The sequence below is a fragment of the Strix uralensis genome, chromosome 26 (genome assembly GCF_047716275.1).
Source record: "Strix uralensis isolate ZFMK-TIS-50842 chromosome 26, bStrUra1, whole genome shotgun sequence".
In the NCBI taxonomy this organism is placed as follows: Eukaryota; Metazoa; Chordata; class Aves; order Strigiformes; family Strigidae; genus Strix; species Strix uralensis.
Genome location: NC_133997.1, coordinates 2,361,611 through 2,387,246, shown reverse-complemented (window position 1 = coordinate 2,387,246; position 25,636 = coordinate 2,361,611). Strand labels below are relative to the sequence as shown.

The 25,636-nt window shown below is 46.5% G+C and overlaps 1 protein-coding gene across 4 annotated transcripts in view; it reads right to left on the bottom strand.

Moving 5' to 3' along the window:
- ALG9 (ALG9 alpha-1,2-mannosyltransferase) overlaps positions 1 to 25,636 on the bottom strand; it is a 126,349-nt gene that overhangs the window by 68,167 nt on the left and 32,546 nt on the right. The gene's annotated exons all lie outside the window — the stretch shown is intronic.

The following is a 25,636-nucleotide window of genomic DNA, read 5'->3' as shown; positions in this document are numbered from 1 at the left end:
CTGCACATCACCACCAATCTAAGAATAACCAGAGACGCAAGCAGGATGCCCTAAGGCACCATCCCTGTCCTCAGCCTCATTGCAGGGAATCCCAGACAGACCACAGGGATGTATACACATTATGACACCACGCTCAAGAGCATGTGGGTACAAGGGTGTAACCGATTCTAGCCAGGCTTGTTTTAAAATAAAATCACCTTCCCTTCCTATAAGGACTCACACTGTGGTTTGCTGTATTGCCACAGCATTATTAACTGCCACTGTTTTTAAACAACACAGCTTATGTGCGGGATCTTCCCTCTCCCACCAGCCAAAGACTGCAGGAGTATGCAACAGGAACATTTGTTACCTCACAAAGCTACAGAAATGAGAGGGGCAGTTCAGTACATGGTTCACAGTGGCTTGATTCAAAAACTCTGCAAACCCAGGCAGACAGCTCTGCTCTGCTGCAGTTACACTCAGCTCACATCAAAGCAGCTTTTTCTAACCCAAACTGCCAGAGCCATACTTTTTAATCAAAGCTGAGACTGAAGCACACAACAGCAACACTGCATGACAGTACCAGGATGCCCAAAACACTCTGTCCAGGACCAACCTGCTGCTAAAAAGAAAATGGAATTAATGCTGTGAGACACACTGATTTCTCCTTGTTCCTCTACAAGCATTCCTATCAATAAAAGGCTCTTCAGGGAAAGGAGACTCATACACCAGATCTTACCTTTCCAATTCATTTCAAAAGTTCTACCTGTCCCATTTTTCCAGAGCTTTCCAGCAAGGATTCAATACAATATCCCTAAAGGGAAGGCTCCCTTTCCCACAGAGCTGTCACTCAGTGTTAGGAAAGAGTTTAAATATGGTGATTTGAGAAGAGATCTCTTTGCTTAAAAAGGTACTTAAATGTGGTAATTTTCTGCAAGGAAAGTACCATAATATGGTTTTATGTAATAGTCCCTGCTGAACTGACTTCCCGGCAAATAAAGGCTACAGTGTTTTGATAAGAATCCATGTGGTGTTGGTTTGCAGAATAGGAGCAAAACGAGTTGCACACGGAAAGCTAATAGGAGGTTTGTTCCCAAAATACTCACAAATGGACATTTACTTAGTTGAGAATTATACGCTGAGTTCTGGAAAGGTTAGGCACATTTAGGGAGTTCATGAGCTCTCTGCAGCATGTCTCCTGCAGGCTGCTATAGCGGAGAGAAGCTGAGAGCATGCAGCTGCTGACGTCAATAGGGTAAATAATACCATGTACTGAAATCACCTGGGTGTGCATTACCCTTTCCACAGAGCCTGCTGAGCACACGGGGCTGCAGAGCAGTCTGGGAAGCCCAGGTGTCTGCTCACATGGAAAATGCTGCATCAGATAAGTAAATATTCTCCAGGACCACCACCCCCAAACAAAAAAGAAATACACTGAGCTTCTCAGGACTCAGCATTATCTCTCTTTGAAAGCACAGTATACAGCACCATCGCTCAGTTGATGTACCAAGAGCCAGGTACTGCGATACACAGATGCCGAAGAGCAAAAAGGCAACTTTCCCTATTCCAGGACAGGCTGTTCTGTTTGCAATTAGCAGCTGACATTTTAGTCACTTAGAGAGGCCACTTTGATGCTGGTCTGGAGAATCAGGAGCTTACAGGTCCACAAAGTCAACAAAGCTCCTTTTTATGGCTCTGCAAGACCCTGGGTCCTCTCCTTCAACAAGCCAGCCCACCCAGCCTGGCCTGCATGAGGGACTCACCGCAACCAAAGGGAACTGCACAGCACTTCTGGCCAGCAAATATTGTCAGGGTCTCAGACCACAGCACCCAGAAAATGGTAGGTACAGTAACAGCAGATACTGTAGGCAAGTAACTTTAAATACCTATAAAGACAGAATCCCCTCCACCTCCACTCAGAAAAACAGTGCCAAATCTGGAAAGTAAGTGCACAGCATCTCCCAAACCCCAGCCCAGCACCCCAGCCACTAGGCCACACTGTTTCTCCAACAAGCTGGGTCTGCTGCCTTCAGAACAGGCAGAAAAGGAGCTAAAGCCAGTGGTCCTGCCTGTCAAGAGTTCAGGCATGCACTCCCAACCCCAGGCTCCCAGCCTTGCAGACTGTAAGCTCCAAGTGTATCAGTGTATCTGGGGTGAAGAGGGAAACAACAACTGGAACCACCACGCAGAGAACCTGGCTTTAACCTCCTTCCCTGGATATGCCTGCTATGAGCAAAAGCAGGACAACGTTATTATTAATGCAGCAAATTAGCAGCTGAGTCTTGTTAGCACTGCTCGTATCACTGCAGCTGCATTAAAGGCTGTTAGAGAGACGTATGAATTATTCACACTAATCAGGGTGCTGACAGCAAGATCTGGGGGCACAGCCAGGGCAGTGGCCGCAGCTTCCTGCCTGCAGTACCTTGTCATGACTGGAGGCCAGCTGCTCTACTTTCTTGACAAGCATTTCCTTGGAGCAGTTGCCATGTCAACACATCTGTCTAGGCCATCCTACTTGTCAAAAAGTTTAAGGTAATTTAGCACAGAAAGCCAAGGAAGGTTCTGAACTGCTTTAACCCTTTTGACGCACTAAGCAAGCTCTTCCCCAGGAAGATGGCTGGAGCAGCAGCAAGCCAGAGAGAAGTTGCAGAGCTGCTGATGGAACACGAAGTAGCTGCTGTATTTACCCTGCCAAGGGATCCACCAGCTCCTCCAGATGCAGTAAGGTAAACAACACCCACCAAGCAACAACAGAAACACACACAAATACAAAACCCCCAAAAACCCAAAAGCTCTATACTAGGAGTCCTGGTCCAGCAGCAATTGCCTCAAGCCGAAGTCACTGAGGCACAAACCAGATCACCTTGTGCCCAGCAGCAAGTGGTTCCCACTGAGCATAAGCAGCAGGCTCACAGAGAGGCACACTCTGCACATCCTACTCTTAACCTTAGAAAAACATGCCCACAGCCAGGATACCTGCACACAGATCTCACCACTGTAAGGCTTATTGTTACAAGGCATATCAACTCAGGTTTCCCCATTTCTATCCACAAGGTAAATCACCTTTTCCAACAAGCACAGCAGATCACTGCAGGTCTCTGTGAGCATCCCCCAGCCGCAAGATGATGCTGTGGTATCCAGACCCTCAGCCTCTGCTCCAACAGAGTCAAGTCCAGCAACCTCCAATGACCTGCATGTCTCCAGACAAGCCTGGCCCAAGGACTAGGTTAGGCCAAGTCAAACCAAACGCCGGGTGTGCGCTCCTGAACCAAGCACACATGCACATGAGACCCTGCTCCTCCCTGGACCTGTTTTACAGATTGCACTACCCTGAAGGAGCAGCTACACCTGGCACCAAAGTGTTGAGGCTCCTACCAAGTTGAACAGGAGAAGCTATGCCTGTATGTTTGTTTACAGCATTGTCTGTGAAGAGTCAAAACACACTTTCTGTTTCCCCAGAAAGCCTCTAACAAGAGCGAGAACAAGCAAAATCCAACCAAGGTATCATGAAGGCTATTTTTCCCCTTAATACCTCGGGTTGCCACATATCACTCTGATGCCAAGCTCTCGTTAAATAAGCAAGACCCTGACCTCCTCCTAGAACCACACAGCTTTAACCTTTAGCCTTTCTAGTTTAAACCAGGCCCTTAACCTCGGCCTCCAAAGACACTCTTGTGGCCCCAAGCACTTCACCTTGTTTTATTAATGTTTATTGAAATTAATCCCATATTTGAGGAGAGGCCAGATCTCTGATTCATACTGCCAGTCTAAAAAGATTAGATGTTTCTCAGTTCTCCAGAACTATTTACCCTAAATATTGATGAATGATTAATTAACTGGTTAATTAACTGGTGCATTTAATACTTCACAGAGCAAGATGGACTTGGAAGGCAAATGCTGTGAGTGCCATTCATTTCAACAGAAACAGTTACACTGACAACAGGAATTTTGGGGAAGGCTTTCTAAAAATCACCATCAGGAAAGCTCAACACAACCTACTCCAAAGAGCCTACAAAGACAGTCTGCTCCCTGAGCAAGCATTTCTTGAGCTCCAAGACGCCCTGATAACTCCCTTTTGACATGCTCAGATGACGTGAGTTGATCAAGATAAACACACAAACCCAGCAACAGCAAAAAACCAAGGCAGCTCATACATGTATTACCCTTGACTCAGAAATGGAGGCTGAGCAAAAAGTACAAAGTGCAAGAAATACCCATGCATTTTTGCTTTATTTTGAACATGTTGCCTAGAGCCTGGCATGACATACCCAGATTTTTGTCTTTCCCTGCGGTATTCATCCCAGAATACCAGTCTTTAAAAGGGCTGATTTTTATATCAACAGTTCTTAGAAGCCACAATGGCTTTTTTTTTTTCCCCTCCAAAAGAATTAATTGTAAACTGCCTAAAAATAAGCCTGGAAAAACTCAGAAGGGAAAGCAACGTCAGCTTCTGGCAGCTTTATTACAGCACTCTTTGTACTGCGTGGCCTCCATTGTTCCTAGCTGGGTCACTGGGGGATGGGGGAAACCTATTTTACAGGCCAAGAGACCTCCTGTAGTCACTGAGCAGCTCAGAGACATTCAGTTATAAAGCAACAAAGGCAAACAGCTACACATTTCACCTAGTAACCAACAGGACCTATACTTAGTAGCTACTTCTCCACAGCAACCCTCATCTCTGAAATCAAGTCACCTACATAAACAAGGGCATCCTATTTTCCCTGCACAGAGAGCAGTGGTTATTGGTATCTGACTGTAGGTTTCCAGGAACCACCTCCTAGGAAAGGCTAGAAGCCACTCGGGGCAGGTACTCTTGAGTCTGTACAGTGCCCAAAGACACGTTACAAACAGGATACAGAAACACAGCACCAGCATTACTGGTTGTGGTTATATGAAATCACTGGTGCTGCGGAGCCCCATCCTTTCCACCAAGTACAGCCACATCTCACACAGCACATGCTCTACATGGACCCAGAAAAAACAAGGCTCCCTGCAGCCAGAGATGCAGCTCTCCCTATCCTGCCAACACGCCAGCCCTCAATCCTGTCAGACAGTGACCTGCTTCAATCAGTAGAGCACCTTTCTGAGCCTTTGGAGCCCCCTCAGCCACACTTCAACTGCCTCCCCCTTCCCAACCAGCCCTTCTTCCCAACACCCTTCCACCCACAGTCAAACCCCGTGTCTTACCTCCACGCCTCTACCAGCAAACCCATACAGCACACAACCACCACATACTCTGCCTACATCCGACTCAACCACAGAGAAACTTCTAGAGTGCTCAGTGCCACCCAGGTGGTGGCAATCAGGACTTTTTAGCAGCAGCCAGGCAGGCACAGGTGCTCCAGAAGCAGAGACTGAAGATTGGTAGTTGTGCTCTCACCTGCCCAGAGGGCCAGGGTGCCCTGCATGGTCTGGCTGCTGCACACCTGCAACAGGTTACATGTCCTAGTGGTGTTCTTGGTGCAAAAGTCACTGGGGTAAGGCTGACATGATTCAAACATCAGTTTTAGCAAGCACAAAGGAGAACTCTGGGAAGAGACAACGTAATGCACATAAAAAGCTTGCTTATTACCAAATCATAGAATCACAGAATGGTTTGGGTTGGAAGGGACCTTAAAGATCATCTAGTTCCAACCCTCTGCCCCGGGCAGGGACACCTTCCTCTAGCCCAGGTTGCCCAAAGCCCCGTCCAACCTGGCCTTGAACCCTTCCAGGGAGGGGGCAGCCACAGCTTCTCTGGGCAACCTGGGCCAGTGTCTCACCACCCTCACAGGGAAGAATTTCTTCCCAATATCTAATCTGAATCTGCCCTCTTTCAGTTTAAAAGTGTTACCCCTCATCCTATCCCTACACCCCCTGATCAAGAGTCCCTCCCCATCTTTCCTGTAGCCCCTTTAAGTACTGGAAGGCCGCCATAAGGTCTCCCCAGAGCCTTCTCTTCTCTGGGCTGAACAACCTCAACTCTCTCAGCCTGTCCTCATAATGCCCTAGTCTGTGGAGAGCATCCGCTCAGAGTGTGATGATGGCACCTAGGGTTTGGTTCATAAAATAGAAAAAAGGATGCTGCCCTCACAGGCACTATTCCTATGCAAAGACCTTCCCACAACCAGCAAGGACCCCGGGATCTGGGTCATGCTGGGTTTCACACAACAGTGCAGAACACACTCCTCTAGCTCTCTACAACATAGCATTTTTTCTGGAGTGAAGACAGCATGTGAGGGGTTAATGGGCTAGCACACCAATTCAGGCTGTATCTAAACTGAAAGAAAATTGACCAAAACATTTCTTAAGAGGAGAGGCAGATGACAGCCAGTAGCATCTGATCTTCTGCTGCCAACAGGCAGTTCAAGCACCCAGGATCAGCTGCTGTTAGTGCCCTTCTCCCTGGTTTTGAAGTAGGTCTCAGTCACAAGGCAGGCAAGGCCAAAAGGTTTCCTGGGAGGAATTTCTGTCTGAGGGCATTCTGGAGACAGTTCTACCAAGTCTGCAGTCTCAAAGGCTAGAAATTCTCTGTAAAGTAAAAATGTTTGTTTTTTTTTAAAAAAGCACAAAGTAACACTCCCTATTTTATAACAAAAGAAAATGTCCAAAACCTCAACACCAGCTCTGAGTGGTTTTAAAAATATAACTGGGAACAATCTGACTTTTCCAAAGAGATTGTGAGGATAAGGCCTTAGTCGTTAGTGACAAGCTTAGCTCCAGGCACCAAGGATATTTCCAAGGTCATGCAGAAACACCCAACAAGTGAGATGGTGGGTAAATTCAGCAGAGTCACATATTCCCCACTGCTGCATGGCACTTTAATATGATTTTGCTACACATTTCTGAGGATTTCTCTGGAGAAGGTCCACCAATCCCCCCATTTATCCACAAAACAAGGTGAACGTTAGAGGAAGGCTGGGAGAACCGCGTGCTTAGTGAAACAATGATACCGTTCTGTGGGCCTGCAGCTGAGAACTTGAAGGATGAACTTGTCGGTTCCCAACAGAGAGAAACTGCTGCTAGCTGAAGGGCAAACTGCTGTCTGGGAATTACTGGAAAGCTGTGGTACCCAATGCTGAATGGCTCACTTTGAAATTATCCTGTAACTCCAGCTTTTCATGGCGATACCTTTGGCTCGCTGCGCAACTGTTCCTTCTCTGCAGTGATCTAAAAGCATTGACCTGCCTGCAGGGGAGTTGCTGGAGTCAATATAGGCATGCCTGAAAGACTGTTCCTTAGAGAACACAGACAGGAACAAAGCACCAGTTGGAACAGGGATGAGCAGCCCAAAAGGATAAGCCCCACAAAACAGGTTTTCCAGCTCTGGAAAGCAAGTTCACTGCCTGGTCTGCCTGAAGGCAGAGAGAAGCTTAAAATTTCTCAGCCTTGATTAATTTAATTTTAAAATGCTGTTTGTAAGAAATGTCCACGCCCATCACACAGTCTGCTTTAACAGCAGCTCCTTCACCAAGCACTTGCTCTGTGAATGATGTCACTGCCCAACAGCAAAGTCAACTCCATGCAGAGAAGGCAGCCTCTCAAATAATCATGCCTGGTTTCCCTTTTCATGCTGAATGACTTGTTTCTGTTGTACCTCAGGAAACAAATCCGTTAGTGGCTATTAAGAATATTCATCTAAATCAAGCAATCACAGCAGCTTAAATACACTCCTTTAGAGGCAGACCAAAAGCTCGAGTCCTCAGCAGCAGAGCTCTGGCTCCACTGAAGTCAGGCAAAAGTTCTACTTTCATTTCAGTGTTGAAGGATTTCATGCTTTGTCGTCAGTGAAGTGCAGACTTCGGAAGTGGGGCTGTTTCGAGAGCACTTGCCATTTTGTCCTATTCCCACAAAGGAAGAAGCGTAAAACCATTTTGTCTTTACTGTTGCTCAGCAAGAACAAGAGAACTGAAGCAAAATGAACAGAGGGGTGTTTCCCGCTTTCGCTAAGGTAGCTGTCTCAGAGCCAAGTGAAGGGTCCATAGCAGGGATTCAGGTAAACATTTCCTTTCTCACACACAGCAGGTTGTGAGATGCAAGGGCAGTTTTCTGAGATACCTTTCATACAAAACCAAAGAGCCTTCATGAAAAATCTGAAATTCCACCAAAATCAAAGCCCTTGAACCGAGGAGACATCTGGCCTATCACAGCTGAAGCACAGTGCTGTCATGACCATGGTTATGAACAGAAGGCAGCTTTCCAAGCCCTGCCACCACTACTCCTTTGGAGGGACCTCAGACATGGCTCCTCCCTGCCCTCACAATTAGTCTCCTTCCTGCTCTCTCGCTGTCTTTTCTGGTTAGGTAAGGCTGCTTGCATGGGGAGCTGTCTTTCATTTCATACTTTCTCATTTAGAGAAGTGTCTTTCAAAGCAGGTAGAAATCCTAGTGGAGATAGAGCTGCTGTCCCTTCCGCATGTGTAAGCAGGTCAAGATAAACACATAGGTGAGAGGTTTACCTGCAGAGACGTTTTCCAGGCTAGGACTTTCCCAAATCGTTTTCCCTGAGAGAATGCAAGACTTGAGCATCTGCCCAACAAGACTTCCCCATGTTTCCATAATAATAATAAAATAATGAGCTTTTACATTTCTCTCACATTCAAGAAATTAAACATCTCCTGGATCCCCTTAGAGACACATCTAAGGGAGGATGCACCGCAGCAAACAAAAAACCTTCAGGGATCTCTGGGTCAGGCCCATGGTTAACAGGGTACCATGAAAATCACGTTTTGGCTGGTTCAGTCTGGCCCTTCATGTTATTAGATTCCCCAGGAATGAGCTCATGTTTTCTTATAAATTCATGCATCAACGTTCCAATCAAACTTTGGCAGCTGCTTTGCAAGTCATACACTCTCCCTTGCTTGCCTGCCTGCCTAACCCTTCAGAATGTAATTTTTTACTATAAAAAGCTGAACTTTTACAAGCCAGGAGAACATCTGATGGGGCCCAGCAACACGTTTTCTGTGTTGCTTTGTGGATTGTGAGTACTGAACATATCAGCATCTACTTAAAACAGGGAGTCTGTTTGCTCAGCCTTCCTATTTGATAATAGTTATTGCTACAGTAAAACAACAAAACTCCAATAAGAATAACACAACCATAATCTCTGCTGAACTCAGGAGCTGCTCCCAGGCCAAATGCATTATTATGAAGGGCTCTAAAGAAGCTTTTCAGGTTCGTCTTTGGGAGCCCAGCAGTTCAGGAAAGATCTTCCTTGTAGGGAGAATTTGTTGTGTCCCTGGAGAGCCTGTGCTGAAACCCAGGGCATGTTTGCAACCGCAGGGAGGTGAAAGCCAGTTTTCTCCAACCTGTTTAGTAGTACAGGCTTTCCTATTTCCCCAGCATAGGAGTGTTTGAGCTGAAGCCCTCACCTGACGACTTCCCATCTGGGGATCTCACAGTTTTAGGACCTGATGTCTGACAATACAGCATTGTACCGGCAAATTACAGCTGCCAGGAGGACACAGCTGCAGCAGCCTGGGGCCCAGCGGTTCTGCTGCAATGTTACAGCTGCATGTTTATGCCATAGGAGCACTCAGCTGCCCCACCAAAGCCTCTGCTCTGGCAGGTGCTGTGGAAAAAAAGCGTTACAAGGGGTGTCCTTACTAAAAGGGCATGGGAGCTCAGTTTTCCTGCAGTTCCTGGTCCCTTCAGAAGGTGTGGTGCTCTGTCATTCACAAATAATTGATGCTGGCACACAGGCAAATAAATACATGTGCCTTCCTTACATAGTTTTGCATCTAGGAAATAGATTGCAGCACCTAGGATTGTCTCCTTCCAAAAAGACTTTAGAGACGCCAACTTTTAGAGACAATCAGCAATACGAAAACATGGAGAGAATTGGAGCCTCATATGGAGACCCAGCAGCCCAAAGAAAGCAGGGAGAGGCATTCTGGAGCAGCAGGGAATCTTTCCTGTAGTCCTGCTTCCTCGACTACTGCAACCACCTAAATACAGTCTGTCTTTCCCCCATGGTACTTAACCATCTGCAGTCAGTAAATCATCTCCCATGCAAGCAGTGTTCAGTCCCCTTGCTGCCACTCCTTTGTAAGGCAGGATGTTGCATTCAACAGGACAGAGCATGGCCTCATCCAAGAAAGCTCCAGGGACTCAAGAGACAAGCACTTAATTACTAATTTTTGCCACTATGCTTGCTGGAGCCATGGCATTTTGTGGCTCAGCTTCCCTCCCAAAGACAGTAACAATTTCTCTTCACATTGCTTTCCTGACCTTTTCTCCCCTCTGGATTAGGCAATTACCTACTTCTTTTATCAGTAACAAGTTTTTACGTATCTGGGGAAGCCTGACTGCTAAAGGAAGCACCTAGCTGAAAGCTGCTAATCTCCATGTCTCCTGTGCTGTATCTCATACAAAGTGCACTTCTGGCCAAGATCCCAGAGGCAGGAGATGCCAGGAGCTCTCAATAGGTACATGCCAGCATTCAGGGAGGCACATATCATACACACAAGGCCCCATTCCATTTACTGTAGTTTGGCCCCATCTGAGCTGTGTTTTCCTGCTGATGTTGAAGTATCAGATGCCTCCCCTCCAGCCAACATGCTGGAAACCACCTTTGAAAAGGAGCTAGTGCTAGAAACTGAAACTCTGCTTGCTAGCCAACAGTGCAAAGAGCTTTGCAAACATGAAAAAATTCTATTTCAACCTTTCTTGCAAAGAAAGCGTTTTCTCCATTTGGCATGGTTTGTCACCAGTTTTGTCAGCAATAGGATTGGTAACATGATCTTGAGGCTCAAAGATGCAGGTTTAACTGCAAAACCCATCCTTCCTGTCATGTGAAATGAGAAATGTAACAGGGTTAGAAGATCCTGAGCTCTTCTCTCCATCTAGAGGTAAGAGAACTAGCAACCTCAATTCACACAGCCTGAATAAAGCACCCATCACATTAGAGATTTTCTGCCTTTACTAACCAGACTCTTACTGATCTCCTCTACCCATCACTCCACCTTTACTGGCTTATTTCACTTTTGAAGACAGTGTTTCATTTAGGACCAGGTCCAACATGTTACTTAGAGCACATAGCACCTACTTCCATGAGGATGTCCTAGATGCTATGAGCAAAGAGGCTCTAAGACAACCTTTTATGTCCACACTGCCCTGTTATGGGGTCATGCTGCCTTTCTGTTTGGGAAGACACCTCATGTACTTACAGAAAGAAACCATCATGAAAGACAGGCACTTCCCAGCAAGCTAACTAGGCTCCAGCTGCTGAGATCACACATTGAGACCAACAGTGGTCTGGGCAGGGTTTTACTCCCTAGACACTGCTGTAATTAAACAGAGGAGCTGCTCCCTCCAAAAGAATATCAGTCAAGTCCTACAGAATTATATAGCAACCTTTGCCATCTATAATTAAACATTAATAAATATTATAATAGTTTTTAATTATAGCATCTATACATACTTAAATCCACCATTATTTATATCTACTCATAATTGCTCATTAATCACACACCAAGTCAACCTAGAATCACCTGAAAAAATCCACTTAAGCTTTGTAAATTATCATCGGTCAAAGGAATGTAACCATCCAAAAGTCTCCCTTCAAGAAAAACATGCCACAGCATTTCTTCAGTTATTACCTAACACCATACACGTGTAAGAGCTGGAGAATCCATTTCCCTCCAATCAATCTGCCTCATGTTGCCAGGGAAGCTGCAGGGAAGCAGGCACTGGAGGCTGAATTTCGAGCTTGTGAAATTGCTCCCAAGTGCTGTGGTATACAAGCTCTCTGGAATAACGCAGTCAAAGCAACAGAAGTTGTGCAAGAGGAGAACTGTGTACTCCACAGCTGCACAAATAATGCCCATTTCACTTTGCCCCACAGCTGCTGCAAATGGACCACATCGTGTTCTTAAAATTCAGTCTAACTGGGGCTTCAATACTCTGATACATTTAGGGAACCATATTCCCAGTTGCACTACTGAAAGACAGAACCATGACAACCTGTATTTGGGGCTGGATGAGTTTTAATCCCCTCCCTCTGCTGCAAGGGTATAAATAGTACCTGAAAAGGTTCCACCATTTTCCACACAGTTTCTAGAACTCTCTTCAAGGCTTCCTAGGATTTATTCTCCCCACTCTCCAACCTGTGCAGCTTGTACTTTTTACTCCATCAGCAAAGGGTAAGAATTTATGAAACTGATTTGGAATAAACTTCTCAAAATACTTAAAAGTGCAAAGGACAGAAGGGGAGAGAGAAGCCAACCAAACTAAAATTGGTATTAATTGAGCAAATAATTACCAAGAGAGATTAATCCAGCTGGTATCAAGAGGTACCAGCAAGTGAACATCTGTTTTACGAATTATTTCTACTTTCACAGTTCTTAGGCAGGGCCATCCCAGAACTGTTAGCCCCACACAGACACAGAACTAAGGCACAGTTGTCCTGAGGCCAGAGACAGCAGCTGGGGATAGACAATGAGACTGGCCAAAGGACAAGGAGCCCTGCTGGTTAGCACAACAACACTGGACAGGTTTTTTGACCTTACAGCATAGTGGAGTCTGGAGGACAGAATGGGAGGTGACTGATGCACTGAAGTGACTTTGTAGAGGACGCTCTGGGGAGTCCACTGGAGCTGCAATGATCAGGGAGGCAGAACCATCTCCGGTCAGGCTTTCATACTCAATCACAAGGAAGAATGCCATTGCTACCGCACATTCAGACAGATAAGAGGTGATGATGTGGACTTAAACTTACAGCTGGTATCATAGGAGGAAAGTTGTATTTTAAACTCTAGACCTGAGTGAGTTTAGTGCCTTTAATCACAAGCCAGAGGCTTGTATCTAGTCACCAACACAGACATAATGCACACCAGTGAGATACGGTTTCAAGAACTGTTCAGGGCAGGCTCTTCCTCTCTCACTAGAACTCTTTCCAGTCTTGTCTACGTGGACTTTTAAACGCAGATAAACTAGTGCAAATCACCCTTCAAACCAATGTGGAGCTCTCCTGCACACAAGAGCTTTAAATCTTCTCCATCAAGCTAACTATCCCAGTGGTTATAAATCTCAGGAGAGACAAGCACTTGGAAACAGGCTCACTCAGTGAGGAGTTGCAAAGCATGAGGGACCAGTGGGGGGTATTTTTTTGGCTTCAGCTCCAGGGGCATAAAGATAGATTTCTCTTGGCTCAGTTGCAGAATGCAATTAAGGACCATGCTGCCTTCCCATACTAGCGGAGGAGAAAAGTTTCTTACTGGAGCCAAATAACTTTGACAAACTAAATCATTTGCATGGTGAAGATCTTCAAGCTTCTTGTTAGCAAACCCAAAAGGCAACAGCAAGTGCACTGAAAGGTAGGGCAGCAAATGTAATTCCTCTCTTTAAAAAATACGCTTGGGGATTATAGGAAATTGCAGTAATAAGGATATTGTCACAATAATTGAAAATAAAGTGAGGACTGCTAGACCAAGGACTTGCAGTGACAGAGTTCCAGCTAACGTTACACACAACCTATATCCAAGCAATGCACACACAAAAAAGTCCATTAAAACAGGGCTTTGGCCAAGGTTGTCTATCAGAACTCCCAAAAAAGCTGTAGCTAGACAGCATCCCCTTGTTACCTTTACACTTCAAGTAAGTAATGTAACTGTCATCACCAGAGCCCAATTTAGCATGGTTACAGCACACATGCAAAGGACTTGAAGGCATAAAAAAATGCAGCCAGCACTGATCCCTCCGGTGCATCTGTGAGCTGCCTATTCCAGAACTGTCCTAACCACTCTGTCGCAGCAAATACAGGTGCAACACTTTGCTAACTCCATACATGATTTGTGTACGGGAGCTGGTTTACATGACAACTGCCAGAAACACTGTGTCAGAGTGGAAATGTGTCTGCAGTGATCTGTTCAGACATGTTCAAAAGAGTTTTTCTTAATTTAGGGCATCTCTGCTCCCTTTCTATACCAGGAAGACTCCTTCCCTTTCTGTAGGAGAAGCGTCAACAGATAAACAGCTTTCATAAATGTCATTTAAACACACGTGTGCCCTGGGGTTTTGAAAAGGAATGCCCCAGTATCCTGCCACGAACAGGTCAGCGTGGGAGAATTATGGATCTGTGGCACTGAGCTTTAGGTTGAGATTTATCACCATATGGAAGTTGTACATGCTTTCAGTGCCATGTATCCTTGCATCTAGCAAATACAAAATCACATTAAGACTACAGATTAAAACCATGTTATAATTCTTAGGACAAGGGTGATGGAAGAGGAGTGCCAGCTTAATTTCTATCAGTCTAAGGTGGAACTGTCTTCATAACTCTTGCCTTGGCTGAACAGAACTCGGCAAAAGGCCTGAGGGACAAGCCACCTGCACTCCAGGACAGGGAAGACAGGGCTTTCCTGATGCCCCTGACACAGGCTGACCCCTCATTCTCACCAGGGTGATAATGTCTCACTTTTTACTATGTGTTCAGTCATCATTTCAGGGTGCTGCCTTGGAGGTGCAGGGGAACACCAGGGCTGCAGGCCCAGGATGCAGTGATACAGCACAAAAAAGCAGACAGGAAATTGGTGAGGTGAGAATTGCCAAAACCAGATCTGGGATGCTTTTGTCCTGATAAGAGAGGATGCAAATAAATTCCACTAAAGTCAACAGGAGTTTTCTCATGGATTTTAACGGAAAGAAAATTTCACCTTGGGATTGAATAAATGATCCTGTGGCTTTCTCTTCTCAAACTCCAGGCTTTCTTGAAGCAGATGGGCTGAAACACACTCCACACTCAGAACAGAAAATGAAAACATGACCTGGCAATCATTGGAAGGCTCCCACAACCTTGTCTTCTATGAACGCCCACATGTCATTGCTACACAAACAAGAGCTGCCAGTGTGGGAGACTCTGGGGCAATATTCCAGCAAGACAGGAGAAACAAATACCAAAACAAGAGAGCAACAGCATTTTAACAGCTTGCCTGGAAGAGTAAATATTGACTGGTTAAATGGAAAAAGCCAGCTCATCCTCCTTTTCAGTGAGGGCAGTTTTGGCACAGAGGAGGAGCCCTCACCAGTTAACAAGAACACTGGGCTTACAAAACACTACAAGTTTCTTAGCAAATATTTCTAGAAGGTGGTACTGGATGGCTGATGTGCACAATGACTCTGTTCATGAGCAAAGCAGTCCCAGAGCCCATCTGCAGCCTCTAGAGAGTAAGCTAAAAACATACAAGGAATTCACATGACACTAAGGGTAAGCAGGGCTGAGTTCTCTGCACACCTCCCTGCCCCAGCTGAGAAGGATGGCCATGGAGTTAGAACAGATGGCCAGAAACAGCAAGTGCTCCAGCAGAGCAGGAAACTAAACCCAGCTCCTCTTGGGAAGATGTTGGACACTGGTTTGCCCTCTTTTGTCAAGGAGTTCTTTCAAGAGGTTGAACAACTCAGCTTTTGCCTGCACCAGCGTTCCTTAGCAGTATTTGCTGTCCAAGCACCATCAGCATTTCAGTCAGCTGATGGAGAACAGGACAAAGCTATTTAGGGCATAAAGACCAAGCAAAAAAGCACATCAACAGTTTTCATCACCCCACTGTTAGGTATAAAGTCCACAAAAATGCATCTATGAACTCACCAGTAAAAAACACTAACATTCACAGTCCTTCTCATGCACGGGCCTTTACTAGTGTAATTGGAGCATCGTACGTGGTGACTGCCAGCCAGCCAAAGAAAAAAGAAGGCTTTTGGGGGTTGTAACACAGCTCTAGAGTCATCTGACTCTCACAGACATCGCAGCCACTCTCACAATGAAAGCTCACACACACACACACACACTGCTATTCCTGTAAATCATTAATGCAGCAAGCATGTTAGACCACAATTGACATTTAAAAGGCGTTCCCATTAACTCCGAGTCTGTTGGCGAGCACCCTGTAATCTTTTCTTTCCCTGTGTTTAGGAGAAAATACCTCCCTGCCTGAATACCATGGAATATATGCCGTGGCCAAAATTCCAGGGAGTTTTTATGATGTCAAAAAAAAGGTCCTACAGTTAGCAGTTCTGCCTTGTTCTCTACATTCTCACAAAATGTAGAAATCAGACCACCCATTTCTTCCCTAAGTTCCCTCTCACCTGAGGCCAAAAAAGTGAATGAGGATTGCATCTATTCCTTCACAATGACTCCTGTTTCCAGGCCTGCTATTGCTGGGAAAGACAACTATAGGCTTGGATTCTCCAGAAGCTCGTACATTAGGAAAACTATTTATTTTGGACTGCCAGAAAGATAATATACTTGTTAGCAAATGCTGCAAGACTGAGGATGGGGAGCCTAACCAAAAGGAAGCAATTAATCATTAGTTTTCCTTACAGACATGGATTATCTGTCAATAAGTGTCAACTCTCCAGAGAAAATGAGATCCAGAAATAATCCCAATTAGGCAGGAAAGTTTTCTGGGCTGCTTTAAGAATGGGAAGGGACTTGCTTTGCTTCTCATTTCTTGTGCACAGTAGCAAAGGGACCATCAGCAATCCCTGAGCAAGGGAAAAGGGAAACTCTCAGCATGGTGGGGTGGCATCAAGTTTCCTCACTCCCTGCCTGTTCAGCACCTCCATCTCCCACCCTGCCTGGTTGTACTATCAATAGTGTGTAGCTTTAAATGTCTGTAGAAATCTGGAAAGCACACCACACACTCCATAGGCACTGCAGGAGGCTCTACCCCAGACGGGCAGCAGTCCAATTTGCACAGGAATTGAAACATGCACAGGAATATGCTCAAAACTTTTCCACTGACTGCAGGATTTCAGGCAGGGCACTCTGCTCTCAGTCCAGCACCCAGGATTTGAAGCTGAGAAGTCTGCAGCCCTCTAGCCTCATGCATGCCAGGTGCAGGCTGGGTTCAGACTGCCCCACACAGCAGGCAGCACAATGCTTACTTACCTTGACTGACTAAGGCCAGAGATGCATTCCTGTGATGGACCAGACGACCTGAGTGACCGTTCGGTGGGATGCTCAGACACACACACACAAGCTAGCTGTATTACAACCTGAGGTCCTCACAGACAGACTATACAGAAGCTACTGAAACAACAAGGAGGAACAGCATGTTCGGGAAAGCTGAAGCACTGACCACAGCCCTGTCTCCACACAGCACCAGGGCCCAGCTGCTGGCTGAGCCTCTCCAGGAGCATCTTGCACCCTCCTGTGATGACTCCTCAGGTCAGAGCACAAAGGTGCTGAAGGTTGGGAGCAAGCCCTCAGAGCACAGGGGAAGGGAGCTCTGTTATAATTTGCCCCTCTGGAGGGGAAACACTCAGACATCAGCCACTGACCTCCTCCCCACCTCCCAGTGAGATCCCAGCAAGGTCAGCCTTGCCACACAACTGCAAGGTTGCAGTCCTGAAACCCAAGGCCTTCCCTGTAGCAAAAACCTCCAATTTCCCACCCCATCCCCAAGACTTTCAGCCCGGCAGGCAGCCCTGAAGACCTCATCACTCCCCACTTCTCATGGAGCACAATGCCCTCTCCTGGGGGCCTGAAGAACCAGCTGGAGAAGCGTTTCCCAGCCGGAGTGGGGTGAAACTCAGCATGGTTCCCACCAGGGAGGGACCAGTGCCTTGGGCCTGGAAGGGAGGAACCGGGGCTTAAAACAGAGATTCCCAGCTGTTTGCTGTGATCCCGCTCCCTTATATGAGCTTCTGTCGGCCACGGCCTCCAAAGGCAGATCAGCTTAACAGAACTGAAGAAGCAAGCTCTCCATTTGCAAACTGAAGTCCCTATCTTCTAGAGCTGCCACCACTGATGACCAGCCTGCAGAGGATGCTGTAAGGAAAGCAAGAAAAGCTGAAGGATCACAAAAACAGTTGGAAGCTGAAAGGAAATGAGTATGTTTCTTGTGGGGCAGGTCCTCCAAATCTTTCCCTCTGATGCCTGTCCTGGTTTCAGCTGGGATAGAGTTCATTTTCTTCCTAGTAGCTGCTACAGTGCTGTGTTTTTAATTTAGTATGAGAATAGTGTTGATAACACACTGATGTTTTAGTTGTTGCAAAGCAGTGCTTATCCTAAGTCAAGGATTTTTCACTTTCCCATGCTCTGCCAGTGAGGAGCTCCACAAGAACCTGGGGAGGGAGCATAGCCAAGACAGCTGACCAAAGGAATATTCCATACCATAGGACGTCACACTCAGTACATAAACTGGGGGGACTTGACTGGGAGGGGCTGGTCGCTGCTCAGGGACTGTCTGGGCATTGGTCAGTGGATGGTGAGCAACTGTATTGTGCATCACTTGTCTTTTGGGGGGGGTTTCTCTCTCTTTTTCTATCTTCCTTTTCATTACTACTAGTATTATTATTTTCTTTTATTACAATTATTAAACTGTTCTTATCTCAACCCACAAGTTTTACTTTTTTTAAAAAACTCTCCTCCTCCCCATCCCACCAGGGGGAGGGGAGGAGTGAGTGAGCAGCTGCATGGTGCTTAGTTACTGTCTGGGGTTAAACCATGACGTGCCTCAGCCAACATAATTTCTTCATACAAGCACACCTCTGCTTCCACATGGTTCCACCTCCTGTCCTCTCGTGTCTCCCCTACAGTCTCTATGCCTTACACCACCCTCACTGTATATACCTGGCTGAAAAACTACAAAAGCCTCTTCCCAATGCTACACCCTACACCCATCCTCCCTTTGTTCTTTCACTCCCTGGAATTCACCAGCAAGCCTGAGGCAGAGATTTATAGCCCTGCATCACTCTCCTTCATAGAAGCCATTAGTTTCTGCTTGGGACGCTGTATAACTGGCTTAGGCCAGAGAGCTGTACACACTTCTCTCTATATCTCCCGGGTGTCACTTGCAGAGTGATCTGAGCATCCTATCTCCTTAAAGATACTACCCATTACCCTCTGCATCCATCCCTGTGTCAAAGAGGACTGTGAGTTCTCTGAACACTCCCCTGAGAAAGAGACATCTGCAAGCAAAGAAGATATCTGGAAAGGGGGCCCCAGCAAACAGATGCACAGGTGGCCAACCGGAGACATGCAATATTGTCTCTTCCCTATCACCTCCTCACTGCACCAGGGATGCAGCACCAGACACTGGCTCCGGCTGTTTGCAAAGCAAGCTGCAGGGTGTTGGGAGCATGGTGACACGACAAGTGCTGCGTTTGCACTGCAGTCTACTGCCTGACCTGGTAGGCTGTCCTGTTTTGCCAGGCTTAGCTAGAAGAAACAGAGATCACACAGGGCTGCAAGGCAGACACCTAGAGAAAGAATGAGAAATGTTTTTGAGATTTTTAGCTCCCACACAAGCCCTCCCCACACCCTTAACAGCAACATTCACTGGAGGGTAGCTGGCCGTTTTAATTTTTAAAAAAATACCTCCTTTATCCCTTCTCCAAGCCTAGCGCATGTCCTGGCTATTCTGTGCCTGCCCCAGTTTATACAGACAATAACACAGGGTGCAGTCTGAGCAGCTTTGGGGGTTTTATGTACAGCAGAGGTATTACCTAACAAGTGTAGATAAGAAGAGGAGCCCTGGGTTCTGACAGAAAGCTGAACCCAATTCCCTGGAGCAAATACTGTGCGCACAAAATACAAAATCAGCTTTGCAAGGGAAGATAAAGCACCCCACAGCTAAAAATACTCATCCCAAACAACTGAGAGAGCAGTAGCACAGGCAGGCAGGAGGGTTGGGGGAGTTTCTGCTGGGTAGATTTGGCATCGGGAGAAGACTGCTATTTCATTTGGATGGGAAAGCTAACAGCCTTGAATGTGACAGCAGTCCTGTTAGGCCAGATGTATTCACATGTTACAAGACAGCCTGTGCAATCCAGAGGCCTGCTGCAAAGCTTGTTGAAGTTGGCATTTCCACTGACTTTTGGCAAGCCTTAAATCTGTCCCTCCTCAAACAAGGCAGAGAAAGGAAGTGCTGTCATCCATGTTTCATGAGCCATCGGGGCTTTCTCACAGTCATGCATTTGCTGTTGGACCCAGTACTTCTACTTTAGCCACCAAAGCAGCTGCCTTGCATACCTACACACTGCAGTGACTGTGGCAAGCGCTCTGCCCAGTTGCTTACTACTTGTGTTTTCCCGTCCCCTTCCAAAATAGCTGGCATTTGTCACCCTGCTGACATTGGAGTGGATGTCTCATTAGCACAGCTAGAACTTGGGAGGCTGGAAGAGCGAGGAAGATGAGCTCAGGTGGGAAGAAGCAACAACAGCATCAGGGACAGACAAATTCTGGTGAAGCAGAGATCCATTTTTCTTGCCAGCTTCCCTAGTGAAGAGCCAGAGAGAAAATAATGGATATTTATAAGCAAACCTGTCTCTAAGGCAGCAGTTTCCAAAGTCTAATAATAGGGTTTGGACTTGTTTATTGCGTGATTCAGACAGCATTGCATAAAGCTGCTGGAAAGCTCCTGCCTGTCCCCAGAGCATATTCCCGAGGAGCTGTGAGTTAGAGGAGGGCCTGAATCCAGCTGCAGTGGGTTCAAGCCAGCAGGGTACCAGCAGGTTCTGTCTCTTCAGAGGTGCAGTCAGAGCCAGCAGAGATGCTGGAGCAAACCTGGCTGTGCAGAAGAAGTATAAAAGCCTCCTCCCAGGGAAAGCCAACCACCCACTCACTGTCTTGAAACAGCAAGGTAAGAAGCCAAGGAGCCTGATAATTGCACCTCTTGCTTTGACGCTTTGGTTGCTCACACCTGCAGCAGCACTAAGCAGAGTCCAAGAACCCATGATGCAATGCACTGTGAAATGCAGGCAAGGACTGCACCTGCCTCAAAGATTCTGCAGCAGTGGAAAGAACGTCAGGGATGTGGCAAGCTACCTGTCCCCAAAATCAAGGTGAAAACCCAAGTCTGCAGACTGCCTCTACTATGGCTTGGTCACTGGCCTGGTCTCAAACCAGACCTGGTAATAGGGGCAACTGCTTATGAATTCACCACAAAACCACATCCAGTGGCCCTGTTGTTGTTTCTTGCTGACTCAATACAATGTACTGAAAGTGCAGCTTCCCCAGACAAGTAGGAGGGGAGAATTAAAAACAGGAAAGGTCAAAACAGCCTCCTCTTTGTAGGAGGGAGAAAACAGGGCTGGGCTCTGCAGCACAGGGTAGCACCTGGACAGCATGTTCTGGGGCAGAGCAATTGCAGGATCAGCTCTCCACCCTGCTAGAGAGACAGTTTTCCCAAACAGCCCATTTCAACACAGAACAGAGGAAACTGCCCAGAGAATGCCTCTTTGCTCACTCCAGGCAGGGCAAGTGCTACAAGGTCACAGGAACTATCAGAAACCAGAGAAGGCCAGAGCAGCCTTCTCTGTGCTGGGTAGAACACAAAGAAACTTGCCTTTTCTAGAAAAAGTTGTCTGAAGCCTGTTTTGTCAATCATGTTTGAACATTCACCCAGTAATTTACCTCCCAAGCAGGATTCATGGAGTTACAGGACGAGTGAGTGACAGAATTGCAGGAGAACCCAGGCTCCCGGCTCTCTAGTCTAGTCAGGCACCCAATCATATGCACTTGTCTGGGGGAGGTGAGGGAGTCTCTGCCTCTACATCCAGCCTCAGACCCTCTTCATTGATCCCACAACAAAATGCACCTCTGTCCAGTCCTGGTTGTAGCTCTACAGTCCTGCACAGCAGCTACCCTCTGGATGAAGAACTGGGCAGGAAGGCATTGATCAAGAGTCCTGCTAGGCTATGATGCTTTCTCACCCTGCACATCCACCCTGACCTTTTTTTGCTGCTTAGCAGACACAGCTGGAGTTTGCAGAGCAGACAGATGGGGCCTCATTAGTACCTCTCCCAGCCAAGCAGACAGAGATGTTCAGTTATTCACTGGGACATGCACTGAATCTCAGCAGGGCTGAGATGATGCTCAGGTTCTGACAGATGCTGGAAGAGAAGGAAATTCACAGCTCTTTCCTCCAGCAGTGCCTGAAGAGCTAGGAACTCAAAACCACAGAATTTCACTACCAGGGCCTCCCTCCACTGCTACTTTGAGCCCTTCTTACAGCAACAAAATAAACACACAACCTAGTAACTCCATACCTTTTGTTGGACGTGAGGTGGACTCAAATACTAAGATAGTCCCTGCTTCTGAGGTTAGTACAAGTACCAAGGAAAAAGCTGTTACCAGTAAGGCCACAACGGAGAACTGTCTGGGCATTAGGCTCACTAGAGACAGGCAGGGGAATAGGGGAGGGGAAACAGTAGTTGTTATTTGACACTGACCATCACTGTCCCAGGTACCAAACTTTGGCCCAGTCCCTTCAGTATCACTCAGAGGATGCAGAGTCTGCTTTTGAAATAATGTCACCCCACCATGCTTTACAGAAATCTTCTGGGTGTTGGCAATGCAACATGGCAAGTGAAAGTGCTTTCCCATTCCTACGGAGAGAAGAGTTGTCAAACAGCAGCTGCACTCTGATACGACAGACCAGCTGCCAACATGCCATAAACCTGTCCTAGAACAACCAACTCCTGTGCAGATCTGCCAGTCACACCCGAAAGCTGGCCTGTGGCATTTCCAGCTAAGCCAGCCTGAAGCCTTCCCAGCCTTACCTGCAGCCCTCAACATTTTATTCACTGTTACTCATGTCCAAGGTATCTGCTCCACACACCTCAACTCCTTGGCCTCTACTTCACACACTCTCAGCTCCTGGCTTCTGAGAGAGTACATTACTTCAAATAATTTTCCTGCAGAAGACAAAAAACTTTGAACAAGAAAAAGCCCTGAGTCAAGGAAAGCTTAAGCATCACCTCTGTGGAGATGCAGAGTCCTTTTTGTTTTCCTTTCAAAAAAGAAAATTCGCATTGAACATCTTTGGAAACATGACTGAGTTCAGGAGGGGCCTCTTCTGAGGGCCCCTGAGCCCAGGCAGAACCCTAGGTGGAGATGACCAGTTTACACCTATGCCTGCCTTTGAAGCAGGTTGTAGCTGAACCCCAGGAAAAGGCAGAAAAAGCAGGAGCAAAACTGAAATGGACCTTAAATCCTGCTGCAGCAGATAAGCAGGAAAAAGTAGTTCTGTGGAAATCATGCCTTCCCTCAGCCTATTTCTGAGAGTGTCAGTCTGTCTCATTGCTGGCGCTTCCTCAGGGACTCTCCACCTCAGTGCTCCGTCTTGCAAAGGCTGGATGAGCTCAGACAAGACGAAATTTACTGGGTCCCGGTATTTCACAGCAGCACTTGTCCAACCTGCAGTGCTCTCAGCCTCAGTTAAAAGCTGGAGAAATACTGCCAGCAAAGAGGAGGTTAGAAATACTGTAATCCCTGTACGTTCTCTGACCAGCTTCGAGTGTCTTGCGCCATCTCTCAGCTCCATGTGAGACACCTGATCTAGCCATAGCCATGACCGCAGGGTTGTGCCCATCTATGGTTCTGTCAAGAAACCAGCTTCTGTCAGTGTGTCAGGTCAGACACTAGCAGCAGTGTAGAAATCCATCTAGATACCTTCTTTTCCAGAAACAGCCAGAATAATACGAAGAGCCCTTCCCTCCAAAGACAGAAAGGAGACAAAGGTGGATTGCCTACACCATCCTCATGTACTACCCAACAGGTTTGGTCACAACACCCCTCTCTGCCCAAGGCAACTCTAGGCAGGGAATCCCGCTGAGGCAGATCAGCAATTTGTGGCTTGACCCTTTACACACAAGCTCACAAACCACAAGACATTTTTTTTTAAATAGAGATCATAAATTAGCTGTCCCAAACCTGCCTCCTCACAATGAGATCATACATTTGCTTTAATTAGGGTCAAAGCAAAAACCAAAAAAAAAATATCAGAAGCCTCTCCCTCAAGCTTGCTAACAAAACCCACAAAGCAAACTACAAAATGCCTTTAAAAATGTTTTGTTTTGGATGTAGCTCCACCTTTTGGCACAAACCTCTTTACATCCACACCTGCATTCAAAAAGCAAGGTCCTTCATCCAGCTAAACCTGAGCCAGATGGGCAATTCTTGGAGTCTCTTCCTCAGGCCCTGATGCACATACTCCTTGGACTTGTACTGCTCACTCCATCAAGTCTGTTTAATTACTAGTAATCTTCTCATTATTGATGGCTTTTTGCTTCATCTCAGCACTGCACAGGATGCAACAGTCCTGACTTGTGAATTACGAAAAGATGAGGGGAGCTTTAGCATTTCCTATCAGAAATCTCACCTATGGCTCAGTCTTTACGATAGAAACAGCATTAACAGCAACTTTACCTTCTCATTCCCAGTGGTCTCAGCTAGAATTGATAAATTGCCTCTATGCTACATTCTGGCTGCTGAGTAGCACTACCTATGACAATTATGCATTGCCAGGGACTAAAGGAAGAGAGGCCCTGGCTCCTTTACCTGCTGCCAGGAAGACTCTTTCTGTGTCAAAGACACTAGATGAGAAACAACTTGTAGGCAGACTCCATGCGTGACCTTAAATGAGTTGTTGGGTCAAGATCTTTGCAGCAGACACTCCCAAGTTCCCCCTGAAATCAGCATTAAAATGTGATCTACTCTTGTCATCAATGACAGTAACAACCCTCCCTTTCTCTGCCTCATCTCTTTAGCCTGCATGTTCTCCAGGTAGCAGGACTGACTCCACCTGTTTGCATAGAAAGCAGCAAAATGGAGTCCCTGCCTTGATTTGAAACTCTGGAACGCAATGCTGTCCGCTGTCTAGCTGTCCACTACCTCTAGCTGCACCTGTGTTTACTGCCAGGAACCAAACATTTGCCACATTCCTGTGGAAAACATTGATAACTCCTAATTATTCTCAAGTTATCAGTCTCCCACCACCACCCCAAAACACAAGTCAAACCAGAGAGGAAGGTGGACCAGCCACAGTCATTTAAAGTGGATATTTACTGTACTGTCTTTTCATATTAAACAAGAGCTTACGGGCTATGACAACATGAACAGTCACACAAACAGCACCAGAAAGAGGTGCAATTGGTTCTTTAACTGCATTTGTTTCTTTATTTGATTTAAGGTCAGGGATTAGCAAGGGGAGAGGCAACAAGCCGGGCAAGAGTTTTGGTATTGACTTACTGGCACTGTAGAGCCCCGTTCAACACATGTGAACTTTTATGAGGGGTAGAGCCAGCTGAAAGGAGGTGGAGGAATACTATGAACACAGACACTACAGCACTGATCTGCAATGTGACTCTGATCTTCCAGACCAACTCACCAAAAACACCAGTTGCTTGGCTGAAAACCTTGAAGCTCCACATTTGACCTTACGAAGGGTGGTATTTGCACAGGGTGAAATCCATCTCTCTGAAGAGAGCCAAGATTTAGACACCACAGATGGTTCCCTAAGCCTTCAAAGTTTGAATTTAGAGTCTCAGCTCCAAACTGCTCCTCCATACAGTGAGGGTGCAATGGAAGAGAACTGCATTCTCCATGCTGTAATCATCCACACAACGGAGCAGCACAGTTTGCTCTTGCCACGTTTTGCACTTTATAAGCTGTGTTTCCAATAGAGCACAATGCCATTAAAAAAACTTCTCCTTAATGAAATGCAGGGGACACAGAACACCTTTCCCTGTTTCTAGAGATGCTCTTATGATTCAGCCCATGCCTTGCTCCTCATCTAGTTCCTCCTGCTTTGTCCCAGTAGTATCATGTTAGATTACAGCCTCATTGGTACTCTGCAGACTGGCCAAGAGACCTGCCTAGCACTGCATTCTGCACCTGGACCAACACATGTATTCTCAGAGACATGTGCTTTTCTGTTTGGATCCCAACAGCTTCC